The following is a 14,648-nucleotide window of genomic DNA, read 5'->3' as shown; positions in this document are numbered from 1 at the left end:
TCCTTTAGGAAAACAAAAAAAATGCAGGAAAGCTAGTAATTTAGAAACATATTTTACCAATACAGATTTTACAGTTTCCTACAATGACTGAGTACACCCTCACATTCTAAACAGTACTGAAACCTAAGTCTGATTGCAACTACTAAAAACATTCCATGAGTACTGGCCAGTTATACAATTTAGTCAAGTCTTAAATCGTTTGTAAATCCAGTAATTCAAGTATAAAATGGGAAAAGTCATAGGAACCAATAGATAGATACAGGTAGGTAGCATGTGCTCCACATTTACCTTATGATGTGGTCCTTACAACAACTCTTATGTTAATGAGCTTTACATTCCAGCTTATGTACAAAGACATGTAGCCTCTGAGAGCTAAAATAATGAAAAGGTACTTATGCCATATTCTCACAGCCAATCCTTTTGTCCGACAAGGACCAATGTAATCTTTCACACTAAGGTCTTGAGTTTGAGGTTTTTGTTTAAGTAACACAAATGTCTGAAAATTAAATAATGGGCTTTGAAGGCCTTTGTTGGAGGCAATGTTTCTCAATGAAAAGTACAATTAAAAATAATAATCAGTATTGCCATAATGGCTGTTAGATCAGCGCCAGTCGTCATCTTAAATATCTAGTGCTATTTTTAGGATAATGGAAATTATGCTAAATTATTCCATTTTTTTTAGAATACTATTTTCTCCAAGACAAACAATGGTTTCAATATTTCCCATTTTCCAAGATCTTTTATTCTAAGAGTCGATCTCTTTTATTAAAAAAAACCATAGATCAATACAAATTATAGACATATTATAGACACCTTGATTTCTTAAAAAACTATAGTATATGATTTTTGGATTAAAGCATTTCCCAGTTTTGGAAAAGACAAGACCAACATTTTTTCTGGACAACCATTCTGAAGAACAAATGTTTCTGAAATGCAACATCATGTTTGATTCCACAGGAAAAATGAAATGCCAATGAGCCATGTTAGACATCCTGCCCATGTGTATCTGATGTCAAACCCTAGCCTCACAGTGAGGCAGTTAAGATAGAAGTCAGCCCAGTTTCATAGATGGGAAACTCAGCATCTTGGTTTCCAAAATGCAAAGAAAAGGGCAGGAAATGCATTTCCTTACCTGCCAATGTTACAAGAAATCTAGGCATGTGACCTCTATCTTCTATACATATTCTATATATTCTATCTTCTATATCTATATTCTTTTAATTTATTTTTTGCCAGGCAGAGTTAGACAGTGAGAGACAGAGACAGAGAGAGAGTTATAGACAGTGAGAAAGAGACAGACAGAAAGGTCTTCCTTCCGTTGGTTCACTCCCCTTAATGGCCGCCATGGCCGGTGCTGCGCCAATCCGAAGCCAGGAGCTGGGTACTTCCTCTTGGTTTCCCATGTGGGTGCAGGGACCCAAACACTTGGGCCATCCTCCACTGCCCTCCCAGGCCACAGCAGAGAGCTGGACTGGAAAAGAAGCAACTGGGACTAGTACTCGGCGCCCCAACTGAGACTGGAACCCGGGGTGCCAGCGCTGCAGGCAGAGAATTAGCCAAGTGAGCCACAGTGCTGGCCCCTGTATCTATATTCTAATACAGCTCAGTAAAATTATCCCCTAGCCAAATGCTGCCTTGATGAAAAAGCAGGAAGAGGGATGAGCTAGCAGTTATGACATTAGTTAAGACAACATCCCAAATTAGAGTGCCTGGGATGGATATCTGCCTCTGGCTCCTGAGTCTAGCTTCCTGCTAATACAGAATTTGGGAGGCAGCAGTGATGGTGGGGGTACCTACTATCCATATGGGAGATCTGTACTGTGACCTGGTGCCCTGCTTTGGCCCTAGTCCAGCCCCATCTGTTGCAGGTACTTGTGGAGTGAGCCAGTGTGGGGAGGGTAAAGGTTGCTCTCTTCGGCCAGCACCGTGGCTCACTAGGCTAATCCTCTGCCTGCGGCGCCGGCACACCGGGTTCTAGTCCTGGTTGGGGCGCCGGTTCTGTCCCAGCTGCCCCTCTTCCAGTCCAGCTCTCTGCCGTGGCCCGGGAAGGCAGTGGAGGATGGCCCAAGTGCTTGGGCCCTGCACCCGCATGGGAGACCAGGAGGAAGCACCTGACTCCTGGCTTCGGATCAGCGCAACACCCCGGCTGTAGCGGCCATTTTGGGGGTGAACCAACGGAAGGAAGACCTTTTGCTCTGTCTCTCTCAATTCATATAAATATTGCATCACTTCTACATTCCCTCTTCAATAGCCCATTTTATTTCTCTAAAACACTTCTCAACAACTAGAAAATGATATAATTTATATATTCTTTTTGTGTGCCTGTTTCCTCTGCTTAGAAAGTAAGCTCTGTTAGAGCAGGCACTTTGGTTTCATTTGTTGATGTTAGTATATGAGGAGGTCCTCCAAAAATTCATGTAAAATGTCTATTTTGAAAAACTAATTTCAAAATGTTTTATACCAAAATAAACTTATGATTTCCTTCTTCCATGAATTCTTTGAAGTCCTCTTGTGCTCTCCCTCAATGCCAACTAGGAGACTGGTATGTAAAAGGCACTCAATATTTGCTGAATGCATTCTTCTTCCATAGTCCAAACATTAACTAAAATACCTACTATTATGTATTTGTTAACTTCAACATGGAAGTGCTTGATGAGTATTCTAATAAACCAGACACTGAATGAACTGAGGCTTATTTTGATAATAGAAAGAAGGCTGAAAAGGACCTACATTATGGCCACAAATGCCTATTTTGACATTGATGTCTTAAAACCAATTATCTCATTTCTCTTGGTAATTTTTTAAGATTTATTTGAAAGGTAGAAATGTATTCTCTCTCTCAGCAAAATGTCTGCAAGGACAGGGCTGGCCTAAGTCAAAGCCCAGAGCTAGGAGCTCTAATTGAGTCTCTCACATGAGTGGCAGGAACCCAACTACTTGAGCTGCCACCTGCTACCTCCCAGAAAGTACATCAACAGAAAGCTGAAATTGGAAGGGGAGCTGGGATTCAAACCCAGGCAGTCCCATATTGGAGGTGGGCATCGTTACTGCTGTGCCACCCCCATTTCCCTCCTCTTAAATAAATGGAAAGCTTCAGATGACTTTCTTGAGCCATGTGGCCCTGTCTGATCCAGTCACCTCTTTTTCTTTGAATGAATTAAGAACTCTACCTTTCTTCTAGTTAGAATGAACTTGCAGGAAGGCACTTTGAGGAGTACAATGAAGATTTTAATGCACCAATTCTACTTTTCTCTCTGTGGCCCCAGGGTCAGTGTGTGGAGTAAAGCACCACCAAGAACTATTCCTAACAACCCTTCAGGCACAGTCCATCTCCCACTGACCATGAAAAGCACCTCTTACGGATGAAAGCTCTGGAGAGAAATGATGCCTATTGTCTACTAAGAGTGCAATCAAATAATACAACTATGTCAGGAGGATGCCCACCAGCCTTCCACTCCAAGAGTAACCAAACACCTGGCCAGCCCATTCTTTCATGTGCTCTCCTCTTTGCCTGGTCCTGAGAACCAGAAATTGGCTCACAGAATGTTTCTCATGAAGATGCCAAAAGAACTCTTGATGGCCTGATGGGAAGGCCCCAGCAGGCCCTGCTTCTCAGTCTGGTGTCTCACACTGCGCTAGATGCTAAGGAGAACGTGAAAGATGGACAGAAAGTACCCTGTTCCCTTCCCACAAGGTGCAGCACTTGGCAAAATGGAAACAAAAAGAACTAAGGTTAAACAGCACTCTGGCCTCAGAATCAGCCCTAAAGCCATTCGGATCCGGCTGAAAAGCACATAGGCATGGAAAGCCAAGACACTCTGGCAAAAAAAAAAAGAAAAAAAAAAAAAAAACCCTAAATGAAAGATCTCTGTGAGTGAGATCCCAGTGGAAAGAACAGGTCTTCAAAGAAGGAGGTACCTTTCTCTGAAGGGAGGAGAGAACCTCCACTTTGACTATGACCTTGTCTAAACAAGATAAGAGTCGGAGAACTCAAAAGGCTTCCATAGCCTTGGAAACTCATGACTGGTGCATAGGGAGATTACTGATGCCATAAACAAGAGTGTCAATTTGTTAAGTCAACAACAGGAGTCACTGTGCACTTACTCCTCATGTAGGATCTCTGTCCTTAATGTGCTATACATTGAGATTTAATGCTATAACGAGTACTCAAACAGTATATTTCACTTTGTGTTTCTATGGGGGTGCAAACTGTTGAAATCTTTACTTAATGTATACTAAACTGATCTTCTGTAAAAAAAATAAATAAATAAATTAGCAATTCCCAACTTGACTCTCACTGGGATTAAACATGACAATAGGTCTGATCTGATTTCATCATCATTTAAAAAATCATCTATTATTTTTCACTTTATGTTTCTGTGTGGGAGCAAACTGTTGAAATCCTTAATGTATACTAAGCTGATCTTCTGTATGTAAAGATAATCGAAAATGAATCTTGATATGAATGGAAGGGGAGAGGGAGTGGGAAAGGGGAGGGTTGCGGGTGGGAGGGATGTTATGGGGGGGAAGCCATTGTAATCCATAAGCCATACTTTGGAAATTTATATTCATTAAATAAAAGTTAAAAAAAAAAAAGAACTAAGGTTAGCAGTCAGTTATGACAGGAAATCTCCATGTACCAAACCCCACCTTATTGTCCACAGCCTCAGTTATTAAGGGTGGGTTTTCATCTTGCTCCCTAAAATGCTACTATAAAAGAGGAACATAAATGTCCATCAACAGTGAACTGTGTTCTATTTACACAGCAGAGTAATACGCAACTTCATGAAAAGAAGCCAGGACTATGTGTGCTGAGGGCTACAACAGTCTCTGACATGAGCTCAACAAGGTTGAGAAAATGGTACGGAATACATTATGCCTCACAGAAGGGGGCATGAAAGTAGATGGGTAAGAGTTGGCTGGTAACCCAGCATCCTCAGAGAGGTTTATAAATGCCAGAACCATTTAACTGGTAGTTAAATACCTTAAATACCTTCTTGCACCAACATCTTCATTGGGAAGAGTTCAGAAAAAGTAGCAGATAGGAGAGACTACACTCATGTGTTCCTTGGCTAAACCCATAATGGTGCTGGACTCTGATCTCTTGCTCTATGGCCGAGGTCACTGGACAGTGGGCTGTTTTAAGCTGGATAATGTTACTGGTGAATACTTGATGTCCATGTATGGTTTTCCTCAGCAGTTCATTTATTACTTAGTACGGCTCTTGGGAGCAAGTCTTTCTAGATCTATTCAGCGATCCAGGGTTATTAGCCCAAAAACACAGATCCATGCAGCACTGGGCTTTCATGCCTCAGGGTCCTTCCAGACTTGGATGGGAGATGCTATTGGAATCAGTCTATGATTCTCTATGAGTCGTTGCATTGTCAATGTTGCCGAAAGGCTTCTGGAAAGGACCTCACAGTTCATTTGCTTTCCAGCTGATGAAGCCTCTGTGAAAGCTCTGAAGGATGAATTCTACCAGCTCGCAGGGATGCCAGGGGTAACAGGAGTAGTTGACTGTATCCATGTGGCAATCAAGGCACCCAATGCCGAAGACCTCTCCTACATGAACCACAATGATCTGCATTCTTTAAACTTGCTGATGGTGTGTGACATCAGAGGGGCACTGACGACCATGGAGATGAACTGGCCAGGCAGTCCACAGGACTAGGCTGGGCTGCAGCAGTCTTCTCTAATAGTCAGTTTGAAGCTGGGATGCAGAAAGATAGCTAGATTCCTGGTGACAGCTCCTTCTTTCTCTGCACCTGGCTCATGACCCCACTTCATATTCCTGAAACATCAGGCAAATATTGCTATAATATGGCCCATTCTACAACGCACATGGTTATCAAGAAAACCTTCTGATCCTGCTGCTCCCACTTCCACTGCCTGGATGGCCCCAAGAGGGCACTGCAGTACTTGCCAAAGAAGTCCAGTCATTTCATCTTGGCTTGTGTCCTCCACAACATCTCCCTAAAGCATGGGATGGACATTTGGTCCTCTGCAATGACAAAACCCATAGACCAGCCCTGTGCAGAAGAGCGTGAACACATGTGCTCCTGGACTTAGATGCTGACCGTATCCAAAAGGAGCTGATGCTTGCTCATTTTAGCTCATGTGCTAGAAGGTACAGAAGGGGGAAAAACTTTCCAGAAGGCATTGTGACAGATTTCCCCCACTCACCACCTGCACACAGTGCCATGACCTAACCTGACTGAGTACACAGATAGTTGTCATACACTGTCATTTAATCTGTGTTTTAAAGGGATTGGGTCTATCCCAAATATCGTGAGTCATTTGCAAATACATTAACTAAACTAAAACCAAGACAATGGTACCCTACTATCCAATGAACTCCACTCATCTGAAAGCTCACTGGTTGTAAGCATTTACAATTATGCCAGCAAAGTCAGAGAAAAGGGGAAAATAGAAAATAACCAAAATAGTTTTTTAGTTTCAAGTATCTAGATTTCAAATGAAAGCAGCATTTGTTACAATCTGAGTATATTTTAGTTTTTCTACTTTGTGGCATAATCTGAGGCAAGTATATGGAGTGAATTTAAGCTGGGAAGTCACTGGCTAGTAATCGGAGTTTGCAGCTTTGTGTTTTTTACTTTTTAAAAAAGTATTTATTTTGAGAAGCAGAGAGACACACAGAGAGAGCTCACATTTGCTGGTTCGCTTCCCGAATGCCTGCAAAAGCTTGGACTAGGCTGGGCTGAAGCTGGGAACTAGGAACTCAATAGTGGGTGGCAGGAACTCAATTACTTGGGCTACCACCACTGCCTCCAGGGTCCACGTTAGCTGAGTACTGGAATCAGGAGCCAGAGCTGGGATTTGAACCCAAGTTCTCTGATGTGGGATCAGACCAAATGCACACCCCAGGTTTCTGCTTTTGAGAGGCTGTTAAGAACAATCTGAAACCTCTATCTTTTGCCTGTCTGCAACAATTGGACTGCGACTTAGGAGGAACATCCGAACTCCAGTCCCATGTTTCCAAAACTGAGTCAGAGTTAGAGGTTAAATGGGCCAAAGAACCAACACAGCTTAAAAAAACAACTCAACTGAAATTTTACAGAGAGTATAAAGACCCCAACAGATTGATGGGCATAGGAAATTCTCCCAGGTTACATAGCTCACATCTAACCAGTGACTGGTCATTCTATTTTGAAATTCTTTGTATAAAAGGAGATTTATTGAATGAAGTAGGCACGTGGAAGTATTTAAAATGAGAGATAAAAGGAATGTGATTTCTGGGTTTGAAATTGATTCTGGAGTTAGATGTTGGATATCTTTTATTCAGTGATGGATGGAATTTCCCAGGAAATAAATAATTCATAGCCAAAAAAAAGCAGATAAATCAATCAACAGAGTTGCTCACCTTTTAAAAGCAAAAGAAATAAACCAGAAACTTTTTTTATTTATAATAAAGGTTTACTAAAGGAGAAGGAAGGCACAGGGTAGAGAACACAAGAATAGAAACTACTTTTTTAAACCATACCTTTTAATTTTAACCATATCTTTTAATTTTTTCTGTTACTATCCTAGAGTAGTGTGTTTTACTTAATACTGAAGCAAAATTAGGGAATTTTTTTTTTCTTAAAAACCTTAAAAATGTAGGGGCCAGCGCTGTGGTATAGCAGGTAAAGCTGCTGCCTGCAGTGCTGGCATCCCGTATGGGTGCTGGTTCATGTCCCAGCTGTTCCACTTCCCATCCAGCTCTCTGCTGTGGCCTGGGAAAGCAGTGGAAGATGGCCCAAGTGCTTGGGCCCCTGCACCCACATGGGAGACCCAGAAAAAGCTCCTAGCTCCTGGCTTCGGATCGGTGCAGCTCCAGCCGTTGCGGCCAACTGGGGAGTGAACCAGCGGATAGAAGACGCCTCCCTTCCTCTCTCTTTCTCTCTCTCTCTCTGTCTCTCTCTCTCTCTCTCTGCCTCTCCTTCTCTGTGTAACTCTGCCTTTCAAATAAATAAATAAATCTCAACAAAAAAAAAACCTTAAAAATGTAAAGCAACATGAAACCAATGAACCCGAGTTCCATATTGGTAGCATATCCACATGGAGAGAAATTGTTTCATGTGGCTTTAACATTTACTACTAAGACTGTATGACCCGAGTGAAGATATACACCCAGATGTCCTCTCAAAAAAACCACACACATTTGTATCTATATAAATTATATTTTATAACTATACCATGATAATAACATTAATATTCCAAGTTAATAATTACATTGCGAAGAATAGAAATTAAGATTTGTAGCTTAAGGAAAAAGATAAAATATAAAACCAAAGATTTACAATAAAATAGCTATAAATTCTAAATTTGAACTGTAAATTTTAGATGAAGTCCTGGTATCAGTTCTCATTTAAAAAAGTGTATGGGGCCAGCGTTGTGGCAAAGTGGATAAAGCTGCAGTCTGTGATGCCAGCATCTTACATGGGCAATGACTGATATTTCAGCTGTTCCACTTCTGATTCAGCTTCCTAAGAGTGGCCTAGGGAAAAGCAGGGAAGATGGCCCAAGCATTTGGCCCCTGCCACCCATGTGAGAGACCTAGATGAAGCCCCTGGCTCCTGGCTGTGGCCTGCCTCTGCTCTGGCCATTACAGCCAACTGTGGAATGAACAAGCAAATAGAAGATCCCTCTAACTGTCACTTTCAAATAAATAAATAAATCTTACATACACACACACACACACACACACACATCATATAACACCAACAGAAAAGTACTTCAAAAAGTCTTATGGAAAAATGAAATTAAAAAGTAAACTATTTTGGTGCAAAATTCTTGAAACCTATAATGTTTGCAGAATACACATTTTCTTTATATGCATGGATTTCAAAACTTTTTGTATAATAAACTTGTCTTTTAATTCCATTTCTCACAGATTTTTTTGAAGTTTCCTCTTATACATACTGTCAATCTGCCCACTGCAGAGGCACAGAAACAATGTGCATCCCTAGCAACCTGCACCATTTCTCATTCAAAAGAACCAGGTCTCTTTAGAGCAGGGCTGGGGAACATCCAGCCTCCAGGCCATATAAGGCCCACAAAATCATCTGGTCTGGTCCCACCAGGGAAACCACAGGCAGTCCTTGAAATTCAATAAATCTACAGCCAGATAATTTTTTAAGTTGATAATTTTATATCGCCTACAAATGATATTATAAATATCCAAACAGCCTATGGCAGAAAAAAAGTTCCTCACTTTTTTTTTTTACAGAAATGCTGGTTTCAGATAGGGAGCAGGACACATAAACTATAGTCCTGAAATATTTTGTCACAACAGCAAACAAGGAAGTTGGATTACTATGGTGCCCCAAAGGACTCAGGAACCAATTTGAAGAAGTGTTCATTGGCCAGAGATCAGAAAAATCTTAATCTCCAAAGAGAAAAAAGTGTGCAATGAATCAAAACACTTTAGATATATTTAAAAGCATGAGTTTTAAATGATATATTAAAAAAAAAACTTAGTGGTCACTTTTCACTGGTCTGTAAAGGATAAGAGTACATCAGTTATCTTGCTTTGCCTACACTAACCGTATTCTCAGAGTAACTAAGGAAGTGAGAAGGGGGCATTTTTCTCCATCAAATACCCAAGTCAATAAATGACAGAAAAAGGATATAAATAGATTATCACCATTTTACAGCCCTAATAAAATACCAGATCTGAGCAATGACCATGAGTAACTGCTTCATGTGGTAAAAAAAGACAGCCAGACTCTCCCAGTAACACTCCCCGCCAGAGGCAAAAAACACTGCCCATTCATACTCTACCCCATTCCCTGGAAGTTAAGCCCAGTCTGATCAAACTTTAAGAGTGTTCAGGAGCTACTCAGTGCATGTTAAATGACCACCCAGGGACATAAACAGTAAAAATCAGAACATAGGGTAATCTACAGAAAATAATTGGCTTCCTCATCTAACAACAGCAAGGAGGAAGAGTCGACTGTAAAGCTGTATAGTTCTGCATACATTCTTACAGACTTCTTTTTAAAAAAAATATTTATTTATTTATTTGAAAGGCAGAGTTACAGAGACGCAGAGGCAGAGAGAAAGAGGGAGGTCTTCCATCCTCTGGTTCACTCCCCAGATAGCCACAACAGCTGCAGCTGCACTGATCCAAAGCTAGGAGCTTCGTCTGGGTCTCCCACATGCATGCAGGGGCCCAACAACTTGGGTCATCTTCCACTGCTTTCCCAGGCCATAGCAGAGAGCTGGATTGGAAGTGGAGCTGGCGGGACTCGAACCGGCGCCCATATGGGATGCCAGTATTGCAGATGGCTGCCTCACCTGCTACACCACAGCGCCAGCCCCAAACTTACTTCTAAGTGTGCAGATTAAAAACTTTCCATGGGACCCTAAATCCCATTAAGCTTGGTGGTAAAAATGCCATCTTAAGTGTTAAAGTGAATATATAGATAGGATTAAGTGTTAAAGTGATGATATAAATAGGATCAAGCGTCTGGTAATAATAATATATAGAATTTAAAAGGAGACAATGTTCTAACCTGGGAAACAGTCCACACAGCAGACTTACAGAATGACAATCACTTTAAGTAGCACTCTGACCTCAGAATCCTTTAAGTCTCCCTGGTCTGGCTGAAAAGCCCATGAGCGCATTTCAGGCATGGAAAGCCAAGACACTGCAGCAAAAAAAATGTCCTACATGAAAGATCTCTGTGAGTGAGACCCCAGTGGAAGGAAGTGGCCATCAAAGAAGGATGTACTTTTCTCTGAAGGGAAGAGAGAACTACCACTTTGCTTACGGCCTTGTCTAAATACTGATGGAGTTTGTGGATTCAAAAGGCTTCCATTGCCTAGGCAGCTCATGTCAAGAGCCTTGGAAGACCACTGACATCATACATAAGAGTGTTAATTGTTAAATTAACAAGAGTCACTGTGCACTAATTTCCCATGCAGGACCTCTGTCCTTAATGAGTAGTATTATGAGAGTTAACTGTACAACTTGTTCTCAAATAAGTGGGGTATGTATGTATGTGTGTAAAATGTTGAAATCTTTGCTTAGTATAGAGTTGGTCTTCTATGCACAAAGTTATTGAAAATGAATCTTAATGGAAAATGGGACTGGGAAAGGGAGAGGGAGGGAGGAAGAAAGGTGGAAGTATGGATGACAGGGTGGGTATGGTGGGAAGAATAACTATATTCCTAAAGTTGTACTTATGAAATTTGTATTCATTAAATAAAAGGTTTCTTTGGGGAAAAAAGAGACTTATCAACCATCTCAATCAAGTGCAATGATAACCTGTTTTTAAAAAAAGAGAGAGCTAAGTAGTGAAATGTGAATATTGACTGGCTTTTTATGATATTAAAGAGCCACTACACAATATCTTGGTACTGTTAATGGTATTGTGAGTTTTTTTTTAAATCTTTTTGAGATATATTCCAAATACTTATAAAAGAAATGGCATAGGATCTGGAATTTACTTCAAAATTATCCAGAGCAAAGAAGAGTAAGCAGGAGGGTAGAAGAACCAAGACTTCTAAAGTGAGCTAGGGCTAAGGAAATCCTCACAATGCTCTCTTTCCTTCTGCATGCTCAAATGTGCCTCCAAAAACTGTTTCCCAAAAATGACAGTGTTCTGAATTCTGGTGGTTGTTTTGGAGTTCTGTCTGACCCAAACCTTTGTAGCATAGGACCACATGTAGTAGTGGACATTATATACAACTGCTATTGAATGCAAACCTCAGGACACTTGTATTACTGACCCTCTTAGCCCATTCATGCTGCCGTAACAGGATACCACAGATTGGATAATGTATTTGCCATGGTGCTGGAGGCTGGAAGCGCAAGGTCAAGGCACTGGCAGGCTCCATTCCCTAGGGAGGCTTGCATCCTCCAGAGAGAAGACAAGAATGCAGTGTCCTTCTCACACGGAAGAAAGGGCAGTGTGAAGCTCCTTTAAAGCAGCTTAATGCCCTTCACAATAGAAGAGCCCTCATCACCCAACCACCCCTTAACAGCTCCAATCCTCACCACCATCCCAGAGGTTCACACAGGAGAAGACACATTCAAACCATAGCATCCTCTGGCTTCAATCATGGCGTCAGAGGTGCCATCTAACCTCATCCAATGCATACTAAATGGAAGAATTAGTCTGTTGTTATCTTAACTGCAAAGATTACTTTTTAAAATACCTAGAGGTGGAACAAAGGATTAGTAATATTAAATTGAAGCAATTCTGTTTTTTTAAGACATCTTCACCTAACAGATATCTCTTAGAATCACGAATCTTTTGATCTGCTATTCCACTCAGATTTAATTACTACAAGCCATTCCCATGGAGAGCTTTCTAAAGGTACCCCAGTGTTCTCTAAATGAGGTCAGAGCAGAAAGCGCATTAGTGGTTTCCTGGGCTGGGGGAAGGGGGAGCAGGTATGGGGTTCTCTGACAGGTAATGAAGCATTCTGGAATTAGGAGTGATGGCTGTGCAACCTTGTAAATATGCTAAAATCCACTCAGTCAACACATTCTGCAAAGGCAGATTCTATGTTATGTGAATTATATCTTAATAATAAAGACAAAGAAAAATGGAGTCAGAGGTTAAAAATTACCTCTCAAAAAAAAACCAAATAATGAATTTCTTCATAACTTTTTTCAAAAAAAAACCCATGTAATCAATTTCTTCTTAATTTTATGTTTTTTCCCTCCTTTTCCATTCCTAATGAAGACAACAATAAGCCTAAGATAATCAGTAATGAGCTCATGCTAATTCAGCTTGCCAATTCTGGTGGTAAATGAGGCAAGAGAACAGAAGTGTGGCAGCATCTACTCACATCACATGGCCAATACAGCTGGTGGAATACTACTATTACTAGTATTTTAAAACAGTTGCATTTTAATTTGCAGCAACTGAAAAACTTCCCTTCCCATCAAAGGTATCCAACTCTAATTAACTCTGCAAAATTTAAGGTTTTTAAAAGATGTATGAAAAACTGTGAAAGACTGATTTTATTTCTCTGGTTAGTTAGGATGTAGAGAGTTTTAGTTGTGACAGATTAAAATATTATTGCTAATAAAGCCTGTATTACTGCCTAATAAAAGAATGGACACAAATAAAAAATAGCAAATTTAACCTTCACTTCTCTTTATGTGTTCTTCTACAAGTGCTCACATTAAGAAATAGAACAAGAGGTTTAGAAACACAAGAGGAAATGGAAGGAATGGTGCTCTCATCACAGACCCAACATTAAAATAAAAACTGATAAACAGGACCGGCGCTGTGACAGCTCCTGCAATGCCAGCATCCCATATGGGCGCCAGTTGAAGACTGGCTGCTCCACTTCTGATCCAGCTCTCTGCTATGGCCTGGGAAAGCAGTGGAAGATGGCCAAAGTCCTTGGACCCCTGCACCCGCATGGGAGACCCAGAAGAAGCTCCTGGCTCCTGGCTTTGGATCAGCACAGCTCCAGCCATTGTGGCCAGTTGGGGAGTCAATCAGCGGATGGAAGACCTCTCTCTTTTTCTCTCTCCCTTTCTCTTACTCTGCCTCTCCTCTCTGTGTAACTCTTTCAAATAAATAAATAAATCTTTTTTTTAAAAATTGATAAACATGTGGAATCAGCATTTTTTAAGCCTTCCTTACAGAAAATTCTAATATGTAAAAGTAGAGCTTTCTAATGATATTAACTTTAAATTTATCATAAACCATGAAATCAGGAGTTCACAATATTGACACAAGTCCATATTACACAGTTTGCGAGTAAATGATTACAAAACAACAAATAAATGTACTTTTAAAACTCAGTGTATCAGGCTGAAGCTGTGGCGTACTGGGTAAAGCCACACCTACAGTGCTGGCATCTGATGTGAGTGCCAGTTCTGAGTTCTGGCTGCTCCACTTATAATCTAGCTTTCTGCTGTGGCCTGGGAAAGCAGTAGAAGATGGCCCAAGTCTTGGTGCCCCTGCACCCATGTGGGAGACCCGGAGGAGGCTCCAGGCTCCCAGCTTCAGATGGGCCCAGCTCTGGCCATTGTGGCCATTTGGTGAGTGGATCAGCAGATGGAATATCTGTCTCTCTCTGCTTCTGCCTCTCTGTACTCTGTCTTTCAAATAAATAAATCTTAAAACAAAAAACAACTCAGTATGTTATAAGGCAGGAGGTTATTTATTTTTTTAATCTTTACCATGCATTTCCAATAATTTAAAGCACTTTCTTCTTATCATGTACTTCTTAGACTCTTCTATTATACTAGTTACCTTCCAAATGTGTGGCAAATTAGATTTACTTCTGCAAATTCATCAAATATTATTTGCTAGGGGCCAAGAAACACTGCTGGACAAGAAGCATATCAAGATTAGCAAAACACCTAGGAAACGACATCCTAAATATATACCAGTAACCCATGCCCAAAGGACATATAAAACATATAAAAGCAGCTAACAGTGTTACAAATTAAGATGAAATGTGTTCAAGAGGATGCGTCAGATCAGTAATATTATGCCCGCCTGAGAGAGATAAAAATTTATCAAGGGAAACACATCTAGGAAGACTGTCTAAAAGCATGGGGCAATCTATAGATTTACTTCCTGCTAAAACACAGCGGAAAGTTCTGTAAACCTTTGTTTTGGAATCAGTGGACTCATGCCCAAAAGGTGTCATTAATACCAGTAGCTGTG

At 40.8% G+C, this 14,648-nt stretch overlaps 1 protein-coding gene across 7 annotated transcripts in view; it reads right to left on the bottom strand.

Annotated features, from left to right (window-relative positions):
• Window positions 1-14,648, bottom strand: part of TRIO (trio Rho guanine nucleotide exchange factor) — a 373,294-nt gene that overhangs the window by 229,081 nt on the left and 129,565 nt on the right. The window contains exon 1 of one of the 7 annotated variants that reach the window (XM_051853564.2): window positions 4,985-6,457. The exons of the other annotated variants lie outside the window; for them this stretch is intronic. The gene's annotated coding sequence lies outside the window, so the exon portion shown is untranslated. Of the gene's footprint in view, window positions 1-4,984; window positions 6,458-14,648 lie in introns of those variants that run through there. 7 annotated transcript variants of the gene reach the window in all.

Source organism: Oryctolagus cuniculus, chromosome 14 (genome assembly GCF_964237555.1).
Source record: "Oryctolagus cuniculus chromosome 14, mOryCun1.1, whole genome shotgun sequence".
NCBI lineage: Eukaryota > Metazoa > Chordata > Mammalia > Lagomorpha > Leporidae > Oryctolagus > Oryctolagus cuniculus.
The sequence above is the reverse complement of the archived record's forward strand: the minus strand, read 5'-3'. Positions and strand labels throughout refer to the sequence as shown.